The sequence below is a fragment of the Chiloscyllium plagiosum genome, unplaced genomic scaffold, assembly GCF_037043375.1.
Source record: "Chiloscyllium plagiosum isolate Xiang-an unplaced genomic scaffold, Cpla_swu_hap1 HiC_scaffold_3, whole genome shotgun sequence".
NCBI classification, from domain to species: domain Eukaryota; kingdom Metazoa; phylum Chordata; class Chondrichthyes; order Orectolobiformes; family Hemiscylliidae; genus Chiloscyllium; species Chiloscyllium plagiosum.
The window spans coordinates 36302874-36320181 of record NW_028270141.1 but is presented as its reverse complement, the minus strand read 5'-3'; positions in this window follow the sequence as shown (position 1 = coordinate 36320181).

Below are 17308 nucleotides of genomic sequence, written 5' to 3'. Positions count from 1 at the left end.
ACTTCATACATAAAAAGACCACATTGATGACTAATCCTTATAAATCGGATATGGAAAGGAGAGTGCTTCGCCCGATGGGTGCGCCCTCAGTCAGTACTCTCTACCACTTGCTACGTAATAAGGTATCGAAGGACATGGAACGGTTATATAAAACCTGGAATCAAGAATTTGGGATGGAAATCTCCTTAGAGATGTGGGAAGATATCTGGGAAAATGCCAGGAAGATCTCTACCTGTAATAGAACTCAGGCTGTTCAATTCAAGATACTTCATAGGGCTCATATGACACCAGAGTAAATTGCAAAGTTCAAGACAGGAGCATCCCCAATGTGCCCTAAATGTAAAATAGAAGTTGGTACTCTCACTCATTGTTTGTGGACATGCATAAGATTCGTAGATATTGGGAGAGCGTATCAAATGGCTTGGCAAAGATTTTGGGAATGGAGATTGGGTTGGACCCAGTGTCCCTTCTTTTGGATCTTTCAAATTTCCCTTCTCTCGGTACATACGGGAAGAAACTATTCACTATCCTTTCTTTTTGTGCGAGGAAAAACATTTTAGTAAGTTGGGTATCCAAAAGTCCCCCAGGACTTTCGAATTGGCATAGAATAGTTATGGAATATATCCCCCTAGACTTCCTTATGAATATCGTGCACCAAAAAACGGGATTATTTTATAGAACATGGCAGCCCTTTTTGAACTACGTTGATGCAGATATATCAGCCATACTGTTTAGGGCCTTTGCTTAGCCATGAGGATGGTGTTGGTTGGTTCGGGGGTCCCCGGGAGGAAGAATCCAGTATAAATACAGTTTTGTTATGACTTGATATAACTTTATTTTGAATGCGTATGTAGTTTTTTTTGGTTATTGTTAGTAATGTACAATATCTTACTTTATGTTTTGGTAGTCTGTAGAATATTGGATTAGTGGTGCTGGAAAAGCACAGCAGTTCAGGCAGCATCCGAGGAGCAGTAAAATCAACGTTTCGGGCAAAAGCCCTAGAATAGATTAGTAGTTAGCTTTTTAAAATTTTATATTGGTGTTGTTATTGTTATTATATTGTAAAGTGGAATACATTATTTTGTACTAGTTTTGTAATTTAGTAAAAATATCTCAAAAATCTTTTTTTATCAATAAAAATATGTATTTAAAAAAAACAGACATTGAGAGGATGTTTCCCCTTGTTGGACACTATAGAATGAAGGGTCATTGTATTAGTCTAATGGGTGACTTGAGGGGCTCAACTTTGTACTCCTGCTCCAAGTTCTTCTGTTCTAAATAGACAGCTGAACACAGCAGTTCAGAACAACATCTATGACATAAAGAACAAAAGATGGTTGAGAAGGCACAGACATCCAACAATACATCAATATGCAGTTTCTTCAGTGCTGTCAAAACAATCTTTGACCAAAGTATTTAAGGGCCCACACTTCTGAGAACAAGCATTGAGAAGAGACCATTGGACAGGGAGACTGTGTACTTGCTGAAGTCTGTTTCAGACTGAACTCTCCAGTTGGTATCTCTGCAAATGAAAGTGTTCTTTGCAGATACTTTAAAGCAGATAGAAACAGTTTGATGAAGATGTCTTGAAGTGAAATGATCAGACTTCACTGTCACTTTGAAATTTCCAAACAGATATTGATTAAAATGCTCACACACCAACACAATAGCCAGGCACTGTTTCTCAAATTCAGCATAGCATCACATAGTTTTTGTCAATGCCCTGAGTGTAAGTGCACCTGATTAAGAGTTACTCCAATTAGTCTCTTTATCTAACGCTACTCGATCAATTCATCACTGACTTTATGATATCTCAGTATCATTGTAGTACTGTTCATGTCATCACTTATTGGTTTGATTCTGCTGTTGCTTCTTGTTTAGTCCTAGAATACCACCCACTTCCTTAGCCGTGAACTAGTCTATAGGTTCACATACTGATGACAAATTAGCCAACAGCTTTGGTAAATAGTTCACAAATCCAAGAAATTTATACATTGCTTTGGCATCTACTTCTCTCTACATCTCTGAAGCAGATATTACCTTGTCAAAAACACAGCATAATACTTTTGTTGTCCAGACATGTCCATACTTGGCTTCAGGCATCTTCAATTGTATCTTGTTCTTGTTTACTTAGGTTCATCTGCTGAGCTCTCTCCAGCAAATGTGCTAGATTCTGACCATTGTCTGTACAGCCTTCTTGCATCGTCCCTCCACACTCGTACTAGTAGATCATGTACAGTAGCTTCCATCCTGGGAAGATCATTGATATCTTGTGCTGTCTGTGTCATACTCTACCGCAACGATGAAAATGCAAAAGAATATGTGCATCCTTCTGTATTTTCAAATGTCATCCACAATTTAGTTAGAAAACTGCTGCTTTCATTCAGCTTCACTTACCAGTCAAAGCCATACTTTACTTTGAGGATAGTAAAGAACATTGTCATGGAGAGTAGTGACAAAACCACTTCAACAGTAATAATTAGGGTAATGGGACCTCTGCAAAGCTTTACTGAGGGATCATAATATTGAATCTATACATACTTTGTTTTCCAAGTTTTTTCGCTGCTACCATGCTACTAATCTAATCTGTAAGCATTATCACTTTCTTAATTATTCCCTTCTTCTTCCAGTTCTTCTTCCTTGTCTTTCAGGCTGGACTTGAGTACAGCTGCAATTCCCTTTGCTCCTGGGTTGATCTCACTCTCATCTATTTTTGAGATGATATTCAGTGGGAAGATATACATAATCTGTAAAAACATAATTATAAGCAATTAGCAACCTGTGAAACTCTTCAGATGTCTCTGGTAAGTATAAGGTTAACAGTCTAACTTCAGATTAGGTTCAAGTCAATGTCTACGATCTGAAACTCCAAATCTTGATTCTTCCAATTGCAATGGGCTCTTACTTTTATTTGGTTTATAGCTTAATCCATACTATCAAGAGAGTCTTCTTTAAACTAGAGTTGTCAGCTAAGCTTTTGATCATCTGTTCTAACATCTTCTTCTTTGTCTTGGTGTCAGTCTTAATATGTGAATTGCCTTGCGACATTTTACTCCTTTAAAGTTGCAACATAAACACTAATGACTATCGTTGATATTTGACACTGAACTAATGCAGCTTTTAGATTATGCAACATAATTAAGATCTTCCAACAGTTATCAGTGATCAAATAATCTTTTAATATATACCTGCATAAAAACAACTACAGTTAAAAATGAGGAATGCGCTTCTGTCTTGTTCTCATGTACTATAAGTTCTTAATTTTTGCATGACCTTATGGTCTGTAATCATGCATTAGTCATCTTGTTGTAAAAATTAAACCTTTCTCCATTTTACGTATAAAATAATTTAAACATAGGCAGGTGAAAATTAGAACTAATGTTTGACCCAGGTGTACAACAATGTGTTTAGGTATTAACTGTCCTCTGGAATCATTGAATCACTACAGTGTGGAAGCAGGCCATTTGGCCCATTGATTCCACACTGACCCTCCCTATCCCTGTAACCCTGCATTTCCCATGGCTAATCCACAAAGTCTGCACATCTCTGGACACAATGGGCAATTTAGCATGACAAATCCATCCAAACCGCACATCTTTGGACTGTGAGAGTGAACCAGAGCACCAGGAGGAAACTCACACAGAGATGGAGAGAATATGCTAACTCCACATGGAGTTTCTTGGGGTGGAATTGAACCCAAGTCCCTGGCACTGTGAGGCAGCAGTACTAACCATACTGCCCCAAAATGGCCCAGCAAGCCATTACATTGGTCAATCTAGGCACAAAATCATAAAGACACCTTGCCTGTTCGATCTGCAAAGTCCACCTCACTGATATCTGGGGAAATCTGCAAAACTGGGAGATCAATTCCAAACGCTAATCAAGCAAAAGACTGACATAGTTGTAGTCTCAGAATTACACTTTGCAGCCTCTGTCCCAGGTTCTTCTATTACCATCCTTAGATGTGTCCTGTCCCACCAGGGGGCTCAGAACAGAGATTTATAATTGGGAGGAAACACTGGGTCTCCTTGACATTGGTGATCCCAGAGTGTGGGAAGGATGTCCTCACAGTTGGCAAGTCTGTGAAACAGTCTAGGATGGGTATCCTCTCAGTCAACAATGATTTAAATCTTGGATTAGTGGTGCTGGAAGAGCACAGCAGTTCGGGCAGCATCCGAGGAGCAGCAAAATCGACGTTTCGGGCAAAAACCCTTCATCAGGAATAAAGGCAGAGAGCCTGAAGCGTGGAGAGATAAGCAAGAGGAGGGTGGGGGTGGGGAGAAAGTAGCATGGAGTACAATAGGTGAGTGGGGGAGGGGATGAAGGTGATAGGCCAGGGAGGAGGGTGGAGTGGATAGGTGGAAAAGAAGATAGGCAGGTAGGACAAGTCATGGGGACAGTGCTGAGCTGGCAGTTTGGAACTAGGGTGAGGTGGGGGAAGGGGAAATGAGGAAACTGTTGAAGTCCACATTGATGCCCTGGGGTTGAAGTGTTCCGAGGCGGAAGATGAGGCGTTCTTCCTCCAGGCATCTGGTGGTGAGGGAGCGACGGTGAAGGAGGCCCAGGACCTCCATGTCCTCAGCAGTGTGGGAGGGGGAGTTGGAATGTTGGGCCACAGGGCGGTGTGGTTGATTGGTGCGGGTGTCCCGAGATGTTCCCTAAAGCGCTCTGCTGGGAGGCGTCCAGTCTCCCCAATGTAGAGGAGACCGCATCGGGAGCAACGGATGCAATAAATGATATGAGTGGATGTGCAGGTAAAACTTTTATGGATGTGGAAGGCTTTTATGAATCCAAAATCTGGTTTCCAGCATCTGCAGTCATTGTTTTTACCTAATGACTTAAATCTGGGAAGACCTCAATAAATAAACGCCAGTGTCACTCTGTAATAAGGTTTTACTTATCCTTGGAGTTGTGGAAGATTGGTCTGGCCTCGCCATTGCCAAAATTAGGCAAAATGCTTCATCACTAGAACTTTCCAACAAGGACCAAGACTTAGCTTGGCCAATGGTGAGAAGGATACTGTCAGATCCTTCATGCATACCCGGTGTCTACGTGCCATTGCACAGTGCTCTTGAAGCAGCTGTGCTTGCAAAAAGACGATCACACATCTCCTCTGTAACGTGCCTTTGCAAAGAAGGTCTGGAGAAGAATGCAGTGGTTTTTGTCGAGGCTTGTCCGAAGCAGCTCCCTGCGGCAGGACTCTGAGTTCTACAGGCTGTTACCTGGGACCTACACCAAGACAAATATCACCTGTGCTTGGAAGACCATCAACTCAGTAAAAGATGCTCTTTAGTCTGTCTGAAACGAATTGGTCTTCCAGTTTAAAGAGTTGACCTTGACCAAGTGATGCAGACTGGCACATTCCATGGTCCAGGAATACGTGCTGAGGAATGAATTAAAGCTTGGGGTAGCTGCCACTAAGGCACAGTGGGAAGAGGCCACTGTAAAACAAGGGTCTGCTCGGTTGTGAGACTCTCTTGATGGCTTAAAATGAACATAAATGGCTTCCTACGTAAACAGAAAATGCCTTTGTTTTGGCAGCTGTAGAGAAGCTCTGAGAAGTACCAAAATTCCAGTGTTTTATTGTTTTTCTTTCTTTGCAAAGACAGTCAGAACTGATTCAGAACCTTTTATATATTTGTAGATGGTCTTTCATGAATAAAGCCTACTTTTGAAATTTAAAAAATGTAGTTGCATGGTTCCATATCATCTGTTCCTTGTAGAAAAATTTGCAAAGGACAGTTCCTTTTGACACAAGTCCATAATATTGTTCTCGCGACCCTGCAGGAAAAGGAGAGCGTGGATGCTGTTCCTGGATGGTTCCCTGAGCAGACTGTTAGAGTGGTTGGGAAGGGTTTAAACTAAATTGGGGAGATGAGAACCCATGCAAGGATGCAGAGGAAGGGGAAGCAAGTACAAGAACAAAAGACTGAAATAAAAGAAGTGTTAGGCAGAAAAACCAAAGGCCAGAATCGAACAAGGCCACTGTAAAATAAATAGTGGGATTGTACAAGGAACATTGCAAAGACAAGCCGTAAGGCTTTTTAGCCTCAACAGATGGAGTATTTGAAGTAAATGGGTGAATTAATCATGCAAATTGATTAAATGGGTATGATACAATTGGGATAACAGAGACACAACTGCAGGGTGGCCAGTGAAGGAAACTTCTAGGGTATTCAGCATTTAGGAAGGACAAACGAAAAGGAAAAGGTGGTGGAATTGCATTACTGCTTAATGAGGATATGAACACCATATCGAGGAAAGGTATTAGCTCAGGCAACGTAGAATCTATTTGGGTTGGGCTGTTGAAGTGCAGTGGTAGTATCCCTCCATCTGGGCCAACGTGGCCAAGAGTCAAAGCCCCACCTGTACCAGAGATGTGTCATATTTAAACATTGATTCAAAAATATCTAGATTCTGTGTGGGTAGAATTGAGAAATGTCAAGGGGCAAAAAACATTATTGGCGATGATATATAGATCACCAAACTGTCATGGTGATATTGGGAATGGCAGTAAACAGGAAGTCAGAATTACATGAGATAAAGGAATATCTGTAATTATGGGTGATTTTAATCTGCATATAGATTGGGTGGATTAAATTAGTCACAATACTGTAGAGGAGGAATTCCTAGACTGTACACAGGATAGGTATCTGAATCAATATGTTAAGGAACCAACTAAAGAATAGGCCATCTTAGACTGGGTATTATGTGATCAGAAAAGAATGTAATTGTGAAAAACCCCTTGTGGGTGAGTAACCATAATATGATAGAATTCTCCATCAAGATGAAGAGTGAGGTCATTGATTCTGAATCTAGTTTTGAGTTTTAATAAGGGAAACTATGATGGTATATGACATGAGTTGGCGATGGTGGATTGAGAAGTGTCAAGGGCTAGGGACACTGCCACTGCACCACAAGAGGGCCCCATGAGTCTGCTTTTTTTTTGGGCAATCAAAATTCTCAGGATGTTGGTGATGGAGGATTCAGCAAAACATAATGCCATTTAAAATCAAGGGGAAGTGGTTGAATTCTCTTTTATTGAAGATTGTCATTACCTAGCACTTAAATGGCACGAATGCTTCTTGCCACTTCTCTTTGTGAAGCTATTCATTTGTGTGTAAGAGCACTTCTGGCTATAAAATAAAACAGACCCATTTGGTTGTGCAAAAGATCATTTCTGGATATAGAAACAAATAATACAGACCTATAATTTAGTTGATTACATGGTGATTTATTGATGGTGGCCAATAATTGGGGGAAAAAATGTTATGGTGAGTTAATGATGGAAAAACAGTTTGGTTATGTGTAAGAGCATCTCCATGTATAAAACAAAAAAATGCAGACCAATGACCCTCTTCTGTGGTTATGAGTGTGCCCATGTGTCCTTAGGAGAGGGAAGCATGTGATATCCACCAATACTCTTGATGCCTTTAGAGAGAAGTCAGCACAGCATAGAATACAGTGTTTTATTTCTCCATCCAACTCCATCTTGAATTAAGCCTTTACTACACTGTTTACCTCTCCCTCACCTTCAGATGGGTTTGCTTGCAAAATTCAATTGACCATATGGGTGATTTACTCATGGCAGTTAATAGATGAATAACAAAATAAAATGTCAAGGTGTACGTTAGAGCCCGGGTGTCCTTGAAGAAGGAGCACGCGGTGTCCACTAACACACTGGAGTTGTTCAGGGAGAGGTGGGTGCCGCAGGGAGTGGAGTGCATCATTTCTCCCTCCAATTCTATTTTGATTTAATCCCTACCCTCCCCTTCACTGTTTTGATCACACAGCACTGCTCTTTGATGTGAAGGGCAGTGTTTGTCACTGGCCACCCGGGTGTTTTCCTATCTTCCTGGTGGTGGAAATTGAATAAATATTCGTGTACTTTGTGACTTTCACTGTGTCTCACACCTGCACACACACACACACACACCATGGGTGCTGGGGGAAAAAATAAGCACTACTGCACTTAGATGGTAGTGTGGGGAAAAAAAAAAGAAGAAATAAAATGTCAAGGTGATTTGGTGATGGGGATAAAAACATTCAGTTGAGTGTAAGAGCACTTCTGAATGTAAATAAAATAAAACAGACCCAGTTCTTGGCCTGGAAAACTATCCGTCCTGGCCTGGAGCTAACCTATTTTGCCACGAAGAATGGCTTTTTTTATGTGAGTCAATAAGTGATGCTCCTTTCCTGTTGGGCTTCCTGAATCATCTACAATATTCAAGTCAAGAGTATGATTGAATATTCTTCATCATCTGGATGAGTAACTCTCCAGTAGCATTCAAGAAGCTCAACATCAACCAGAACAAATCTAAAAATCACACAACACCAGGTTATAGTCCAACAAGTTTAATTGGAAGCACACTAGCTTTCGGAGCGACACTCCTTCATCAGGTGATTGTGTGCTTCCAATTAAACCTGTTGGACTATAACCTGGTGTTTTGTGATTTTTAACTTTGTACACCCCAGTCCAACACCGGCATCTCCGAATCAGAACAAATCAATCTACTTGATCAGCATCCAATCCACCAACTTCTGGTGCATGGTGGCAGTTGTGTGTGCCATCTGCAAGATACACAACAGTAAATTCTAAGCTTAACCGGCAGCACCCCCTTACAAACTCATGACCTCTACAACCTCAAAGAGCAGAGTAACAGTTGCATGGAAATGCCATCATTTACAAGTTCCCTTCCAAGTCACGTTCCATCCTGACATGCTCTGTAAGCTTTGAGGAGGACTAAAAGAGGTTGCAAAGCAATATATGTTGGTTTGATTAGTGAGCAACAAGGTAATAGATGGAGTTTAACATGGAGTAGTGTGAAGTATTCACTTAAGTCATCATGAAAGAAAATCAGAATATATTTTAGAAGTTATGAAACTTCTAAATGTTGATGTTCAGATGGACGGTGTATTTATATATGAAAGATAGAAAATTAGCATGAAGGTTCAGCAAACAATTAGGAAGACAAATAACATTTTTCTTATTGCAATGAGTTTGCAATATAAAAAGCCTTGTTACAATTGTACAGGACTATGGTGAAACCATACTTGGAATACTGTGTGCAATTTTGGTCTCCATATTTTTAAAAGAATATATTTGCTTCAGAGAAAGTATAGCTAAATTAATCCATGGGATGAGTGTCATCCTATGATGAAAGACTGAGTTAATTAGGTCACAAGACTAATTTCCAAAATGGTGAGATTGTCTTGTGAGAAGAGACTAACAAGATTGGGTCTATGTTATTTAGAGTTTAGAAGAATGAGAAGTGATTTAATTGAAGCATAAAAGTTCTTTCAGGGTTCGACAGACCTCAGGAGATAAGGGAGATACTAAACAAGTATTTTCCATCAGTGTTTACTGTAGAGAGGGACATGGAAGATACAGAATGTGGGGAAATAAATGGTGGCATCTTGAAAAATGTACATATTACAGAAAAGGAGATACAGGATATCTTAAAATGTATATAGGTGAATAAGTCCCCTGGACCTGATCAGGTGTACCCTAGGGAGGTGATTACTGGTCCCCTTGCTGAGATATTTAGATTATCAATTGTCACAGGTGAGGTGCCAGATAACTGGAGGTTGGCTAACATGGTGCCACTATTTAAGAAAGATGGTAAGGAAAAGCCAGGGAAATATCGACCGATAAGCCTGACATTGGTGGTGGGCAAGTTGTTGGAGGGAGCCTTGAGGGACAGGATTCAGTGTATTTGGGTAGGCAAGAACTGATTAAGGGTAGTCAACATGGCTTTGAACAAGGAACAAAGAAAATTTACAGCCCAGGAACAGGCCCTTTGGCCCTCCAAGCCTGTGCTAATCCAAATCTATCACCCAATTCTGAAGGATCTGTATCCCTCTGCACCCCACCTACTCATGCATCTGTCCGTGTGTATCCCCCTTAAACTTTTCTCCTCTCATCTTGAACATGTGACCTCTTGTTACTGAATCCCTCAACCTGGGAAAATGTTTATCTCTATCCACCCTGTTTATACCCTTCATGATTTTGTAGATCTCAATCAGGACCCCCCAATCTCCTTTTTCCTAATGAAAATGATCCTAACCTACTCAACTCTCTTCATAGCTAGCACCTTCCATGCAAAGCAACATCCTCATAAACCTTCTCTGCACCCTCTCCAAAGTGTCCACATCCTTTTCGTAATGTGGCGACCAGAATTGTACACAGTATTCTAAATGCAGCTGAACCAAAGTATTGTACAATATTAACATGACATGTTAGCTCTTATACTCGATACCCTGTCTGATGAAGGCAAGCATACCATATGCCTTCTTGACTATTCTATCCATCTGTGCAGCCACCTTCAGGGTACAATGGACCTGAACTCCCAGATCTCTCTGTTCATCAACTTTTCCCAAGGCTCTTCTGTTTACAGTATCGTTTGCTCTAGAATTAGACCTTTGAAAATGCATCACCTCACATTTGCCCAGATTGAACTCCAACTGCCGTTTCTCCAACTCTCCGGTCTATCTATATTCTCCTGTATTATTTGACAGTCCTCTATGCTCTCTGCTATTCCAATCTTCATGTCATCCGCAAACTTACTGATCAGATCAACAGTGCCCTCTTCCAGATCAATTATGTATATCACAAACAACAGTGGCCCCACCACTGATCCCTGTGGAACTCCACTGGTCACCTTTCTGCATTTCGAGAAACTCCCTCCAACTACTACTCTCTGTCTCCTGTTGTTCAACTAGTTCTTTATCCACCTAGCTGGAACCTGCACACCATGTGACTTCACTTTCTCCATCAGTTTACCATCAAGAACCTTATCAAACACCTTAGTAAATTCCATGTATATGACATCTACAGCCCTTCCTTCATCTTGGTCACTTCCTCAAAGAACTCTATTAAGTTGTAAGGCACAATCTCCCCCACACAAAACTATGTTGCCTATCACTAATTAGCCCATTCTCTTCCAAATATAAATAGATCCTATCCCTCAGTACCTTCTCCAGCAACCTTCCCACCATTGACGTCAGACTCACTGGTCTGTAGTTACCTGGAATATCCCTACTACCCTTCTTGAACAGGGGGACAGCATTAGCAACTCTCCAGTCCTCCGGTACTTCACCTGTGTTTAAGGATGCTACCAAGATATGCCAAGGCCCCAGCTATTTCTTCTTTCGCCTCCCTCTCAATCTGGGATACATTCCATCTGGTCCTGGGGATTTGTCCACCTTAATATCCTTTAGCCTACCCAACACATCCTCTCTCCTTATGTCAACGTGATCTAGAGTAAACAAACTTCTATCTCTAATCTCAACATTCATCATGTTCCTCTCCTCAGTGAACACCGATGCAAAGTAATCATTGAGAATCTCACCCATTTTCTCAGGTTCGACACACAACCTTCCTTCCTTATCCTTTAGTGAACCAACCTTTCTCTAGTTACTCTCTTGCTTCTTATATATGAATAAAAGGCCTTGGGATTCTTCTTAATTCTGCTTGCTAAGGTTATTTCATGATCCATTTTAGTCTGCTTGATTCCTCGTTTCAGATTAGTCCTACTGTCCCAATATTCCTCCAAAGCCTGTTCTGTCCTTAGCTGCCTGGACTTTATATACGCTTCCCTTTTCCTCTTGGCTAGTCATACAATTTCTCCTGTCACCCACAGTTCACGACTCTTGCCTTTCCTACCCCTTGTTTTCAAAGGGACATAACTATCCTGCACTATCTTCAATCTATCTTTGAAAGCTCCCAAATATCAAATGTAGGCTTCCCTTCAAATAGCTGCCCCCAATCCACATTTCCCAGCTCCTGCTGAATTTTGATATAATTGGCCTTGGCCCAGTTTAATACTCTTCCCTTAGGACCACTCTCATCTTTGATTATGAGTATTTCAGAATTCTGGTCACTATTCCCAAAGAAATCCCCCACAGCAACTTCGACCAACTGGCCTGGCTCATTCCCCAACACCAGATCCAATATGGCCCCTTCCCGAGTTGGACTATTGATGTACTGCTCTAGAAAACTTTCCTGGATGCTCCTTTGTGTGTGGAAAATCATGTCTGACTCACTTGATTGAGTTTTTTGAAGAAGTAACAAAGAGGATTGATGAGGGCAGAGTGGTAGAAGTGAGCTATATGGACTTCAGTAAGGCGTTCAACAAAGTTCTTCATGGTAGCCTGGTTAGCAAGGTTAAATCACATGGAATACAGGGACTACTAGCCATTTGGATACAGAACTGGCTTGAAAGTAGAAGACTTTCAAGTGGTGGAAGTCCCTTATCAGATGAGAGGCCTGTGACCAGTGGTGTGCCACAAGGATCGATGTTGAGTCCACTGCTTTTCGTAATTTACATAACTGATTTGGATGTGAACATAGGAGGTATACTTAGTAAGTTTGCAGATGACTCCAAAATTGGAGGTTTAGTGGACAGCGAAGAAGGTTACCTCAAATTACAACGTGATCATGATCAGATGAGCCAATGCGCCAAGGAGTGGCAAATGGAGTTTAATTTAGAGAAATGTGAGGTGCTACATTTTAGAAAAGCAAATCAGGGAGAACTTACGCACTTAATGGCAAGGTTCTGGGAAGTGTAGCTAAACAAAGAGACCTTGGAGTACAGTTTCATAGTTCCTTGAAAGTAGTCGCAGATAGATAGGATAGTGAAGAAGGTGTTTGGTATGCTTTCCTTCATTGAACTGAACATTGAGTATAGGGGTTGGATGGTCATGTGCTGCTGTACAGGATATTGGTTCGGCCATTTTTGGAATATTGTGTGCAATTTTGGTCATCCTCCTATCGGAAGGATGTTGTGAAACTTGCAAGGGTTCAGAAAAGATTTACAAGGATGTTGCCAGGTTTGGAGGATTTGAGCTAGTGGGAGAGATTGAATAGGCTGGTACTCTTTTCCCTGGATCATTGGAGGCTGAGGGGTGACCTTACAGATGTTTATAAAATCGTGAGAGGCATGGATAAGGTAAATAGAGAAGATCTTTTCCCTGGGGCGGGTGAGTCCAGAACTAGAGGGCACAGGTTTAAGGTGAGAGGGAAAAGGTATAAAAGGGGCAACCTTTTCACACAGAGGGTGGTGTATGTATGGAATGAACTACCAGAGGAAGTGGTGGAGGCTAGTACGTTTACAGCATCTAAAAGGCATCTGGATGTGCATATGAATAGAAAGGGTTTAGAGGGACATGGGTCATATGCTGGCAAATGAGACTAGATTAATTTAGGATAACTGGTCAGCAAGGACGAATTGGACCAAAAGGTATGTTTCCATGCTGTACATCTCTATGACTCTATGACAGGGTGGCTATAGGAAGGATATTTCTCTTGACTGAAGTGTTTAGAACTAGTGGGAAACAGTCTCTGAGTAAGAGGTAAGTCATTTACACTACGAGGAAGAGGTTGGTCTTTCCTCTTTAGTGAGTCTTTGAATTCTTTATGCCAGAAGTGGAAGCCCTGTCATTCAATGTATTCAAGACAGGGATCGATAGATTTCTAAATATTAAAGATATAAAGAGATATGGAGGTAACATAGTGGCATTGAGGTAGAAGATCTGCCATAATCTAATTCACTGCAAGCAATTGGAGCAAGCTAAAGGATCAGAAAGATCTACACATGCACCTAGTTCTAATGTTCCTTGAGCTAAAAATGAGAGATTATCTAATTGAAGCATAAAACATTCTGTAGTGGCTTGTCATGATAGATACTGAGATAGATTCCTCAAATGGGGAAACAACAGCACAGCTTCATTAATTTTGGACTGAGATGAGATGAAATATTTTTGCTTAGAGTTGTGAATCTCTTTGAATTCACTATCTGAGAGGGTTGTGAATGCTCCTTTGTTGAATATATTTAAGGCTGACATAGGGAGATATTTGGTCTCCAGGGAATCAAGGAAGATTGGGTAACATAGGAAAGTGGTGTGGAGGCCGAGAATCAGGCATGGACGTGCTGAATAGTGGAGCAGGGTTCAGAGGCTATAACATGTCTATAACTCCTATTTCTTATTCCATTTACCACTACATTTTCATTTGTGCAATGTTGCTCCGTCAAACTCCTATAATTCTCACTCCGCAACACTGCGGGTATCTCTCTATACAACATAACTTGCAACAGGACATGAAGATAATTCACCACCATTTTAGCAAGAGCTAGTACAGATGGGCAATGCAGTATCTGCTTTCTTTCTCAGATATCATGACCAAGTAAAAAAGCTAATGAACACGGAACCAGATCTCATAGAGATAAACTATAACTTCAGGAATGAAATAGCGATGAATAATTGAATGGTGTGACAATGCAGTCACTTTAAAAAGGTTATGTTGTCCTGAGTTTTTTTTGAAGGGAGATTGTAATGGCAGAGGCACCAAACTGGCTATTGAAGACAGTCTAAGTAAACAGCTTAGGAGGCCCTTAGGCTTTTGTTTACAAATTTGGAACAATGGAAGTAGCTTGGCCAGTTCTCAGACAAGGCTTTCTAGTTTTTTTTAGCATCAGCAGAGAGAAGCTGTTTGGGGTCCTGGAAGAATTGGAAGCTTCAGTGAATGATTCATAGCTGCTACATCCTCTGAAATCTCTCTTGATGTTGTTTCTTCCTGGATTAGAGAACTTTGTGTAAGAATCTGTGTCTGAATTTACGTTTTTGTCAAGGGGTGTGTTTATGGGATGTTATTAAATTGGAGCAGTTAATTTGTTGTAGGTACTGTATCTATTATTCGGTTAAGTTTTCCAATCATTAAGTTATTTTAAATTCCTTTTTCTTTTGTTTGTATTTTAACCACAATATTTAAATAAATTGTACTTTGCTTAACATCGAGTAGTTTGACCAGTCACATCACATCTGGACATGCACTTCACTTCTGCCTTTGAAATAAGAAAAGGTTAGGGTCTAGGCTACCTTCTTAAAATATTTTGAGAGAGTCTGGTCTGGTCTGGTCCAAAACAAATTGGGGGTTCTTGTTGGGATCAAAATCTATACTTAGATCTTTATAGACTTAACCGTCTAAAGTTAGAAGTCATAGGACACCAGGCTATAGTCCAACAGATTTATTTAGAATCACAAGCTTTCAGAATGCTGCTCTGAACAAAATATCCTAAAATATCCTAAAATCCTAAATCCTTATATCCTAAAATACTAAGTGTAGGAAAAGCAGTATTTAACCTTACACTTTATAGCTAACTTCCTAACAAAAGAAAATATTAAAGATCTTTCAGCAACTAGTTGAAACTAACTGTCTTTTGTATTTTTGCATGCATAATTAGGATAGTGGGCAATATCAAATAAATAATTGAATTTGATAAAGACAGCACATGAGATACAATAAATAATCGAATTCAAACCATCTCTACAGATAAAGCCAGCCTGAGAGACCCGAAGGGGTATAGCAATAAATTTCAGAATGTGAGTGAGCAGGATGTATAGAAAGATCCCAAGGCCTCACTATTATAGTGTCCGTTACACACCATGAGGCTGGTCAAATGGGTGTCTATTACCGATTTGGTGTTTTAGTGGATTGTGTGTATGGATTAGGAGGAAAGGACATTAGTTACATTGCAAGTAATACAGAAATGTATAAAATTACTACTTTTTACAGTACATGTTTAATTGTGTCATGATTTATGTTCTGATCTGAACCAAAGATTAAGGGAATAATTGAGTTCGTATGTCAAGGCCAGATTCAGGGAAGATCTTTTGGCCCTCTCCCTGCTTGGGCCAGTAACCACGGCGGCACAGTGGTTAGCACTGCTGCCTCACAGTGCCAAAGACCTAGGTTCACTTCCCACCTCAGGCAACTGTCTGTGTGGAGTTTGCACATTCTCCCTGTATCTGCGTGGGTTTCCTCCCACAGTCCAAAAATGTGCAGGTTAGGTGAATTGGCCATGCTAAGTTGCCCATAGTGTTAGGTGAAGGGGTAAATGGAGGAGAATGGGTCTGGGTGGGCTGCTCTTCGGAGGGTCGGTGTGGACTTGTTGGGCTGAAGGGCCTGTTTCCACACTGTAAGTAATCTAATCTAATCTTTAACTGGCTTCTGCATGAATAAACTTCCACTTGCCTGAGTTCTCCCTGCCTCCTGAGTTTTCATTCCTTGTCAGGGGAAAACGCTCCTACACACTATAACTTGGTGTCATGTGACTTCTGACTTTGTCTACCACAATCCAACACCGGCACCTCCACATCATGGCTACCTTCTAAACTTGGCACGGGTTTAAAACGAAATTGTACACCTGCTCAAAGACAACATAGTCAAAGTGAGTGGCAGCAACTGGAGCTCACCATTAGTAATGGTGCCTAAATCATATGGTACCCAATGATTACGTGTGGACTATTGCAAAGTCAATGCAGTTGCAAAGTCTCATTCATATCCTATTTCACGTTTGGAAGACTGTATTGAGAAGGTGGGACAGGAAGCTTAAATTTCTAAGTTGGACTTACTCAGAGGACACTCCACGTATTTTATCCAAAAGTGCAAAAACAATTTCGGCTTTCGTGACACTGAATGAACCATACCAATTTAAAGTCATGCTATTTGGTATGAAAAGTGCCCAGCCACCATTTCAAATACTAACAAATAAAGTAATTTCTGAATTAACTAATCGTGTGACGTACATCAATGACCTGGTGATCTTTAGTCATACTGGAAGGAATATTTGCAACATTTATTGAAATTGTCCAATTAACTTCGGAAGGCAGCTTGGTGATCAATCTAGCTAAAAATGAATTCACAAAATCCCAAGTCATATTCCCGGGCCATGTTATTGAACAAGGACAGATGGCCACACAGAATGTGAAAACAAAGGTTACTGGGGAGTTTCCTGTTCCATCAACAAAGACAGCAGTACTACAATTATTGGGATTGAGTGGGTTTTATTGGAAGTCATACTGGATTTTAGCAGTGTTGTTGCTCCACTGACTGACTTATTGAAGAAGTGCAGAAAATTTCAATGGATGGCGGACTCTCAGAAAGCATTTCACAGCCAGAAAGCTGTGTTGACCACTGCCTCAGTGTTAGCCACACCTAATTACGCAAAGCCATTCAAAGTGGCTATCGACGGCAGTGATGTGGGTATCAGTGCAGTACGCTTACAAGAAGATGACGATAAGATAGAATGATCTATCACGTATTTTTCCTCAAAATTGAATACCTATCAACAGAAATATTCCATGACTGAGAAAGAAACCTTAAGCTTAGTGTTGGCATTTCAACATTTCAACATTTATATTGCCAATAATGTGTCTTAGACAGTTGTACATACTGATCATAACCCATTAAAGCTTTGAAGAAAGTTAAGGACAAAAATTCCAGACTGTTTAGATGGAACTTATTATT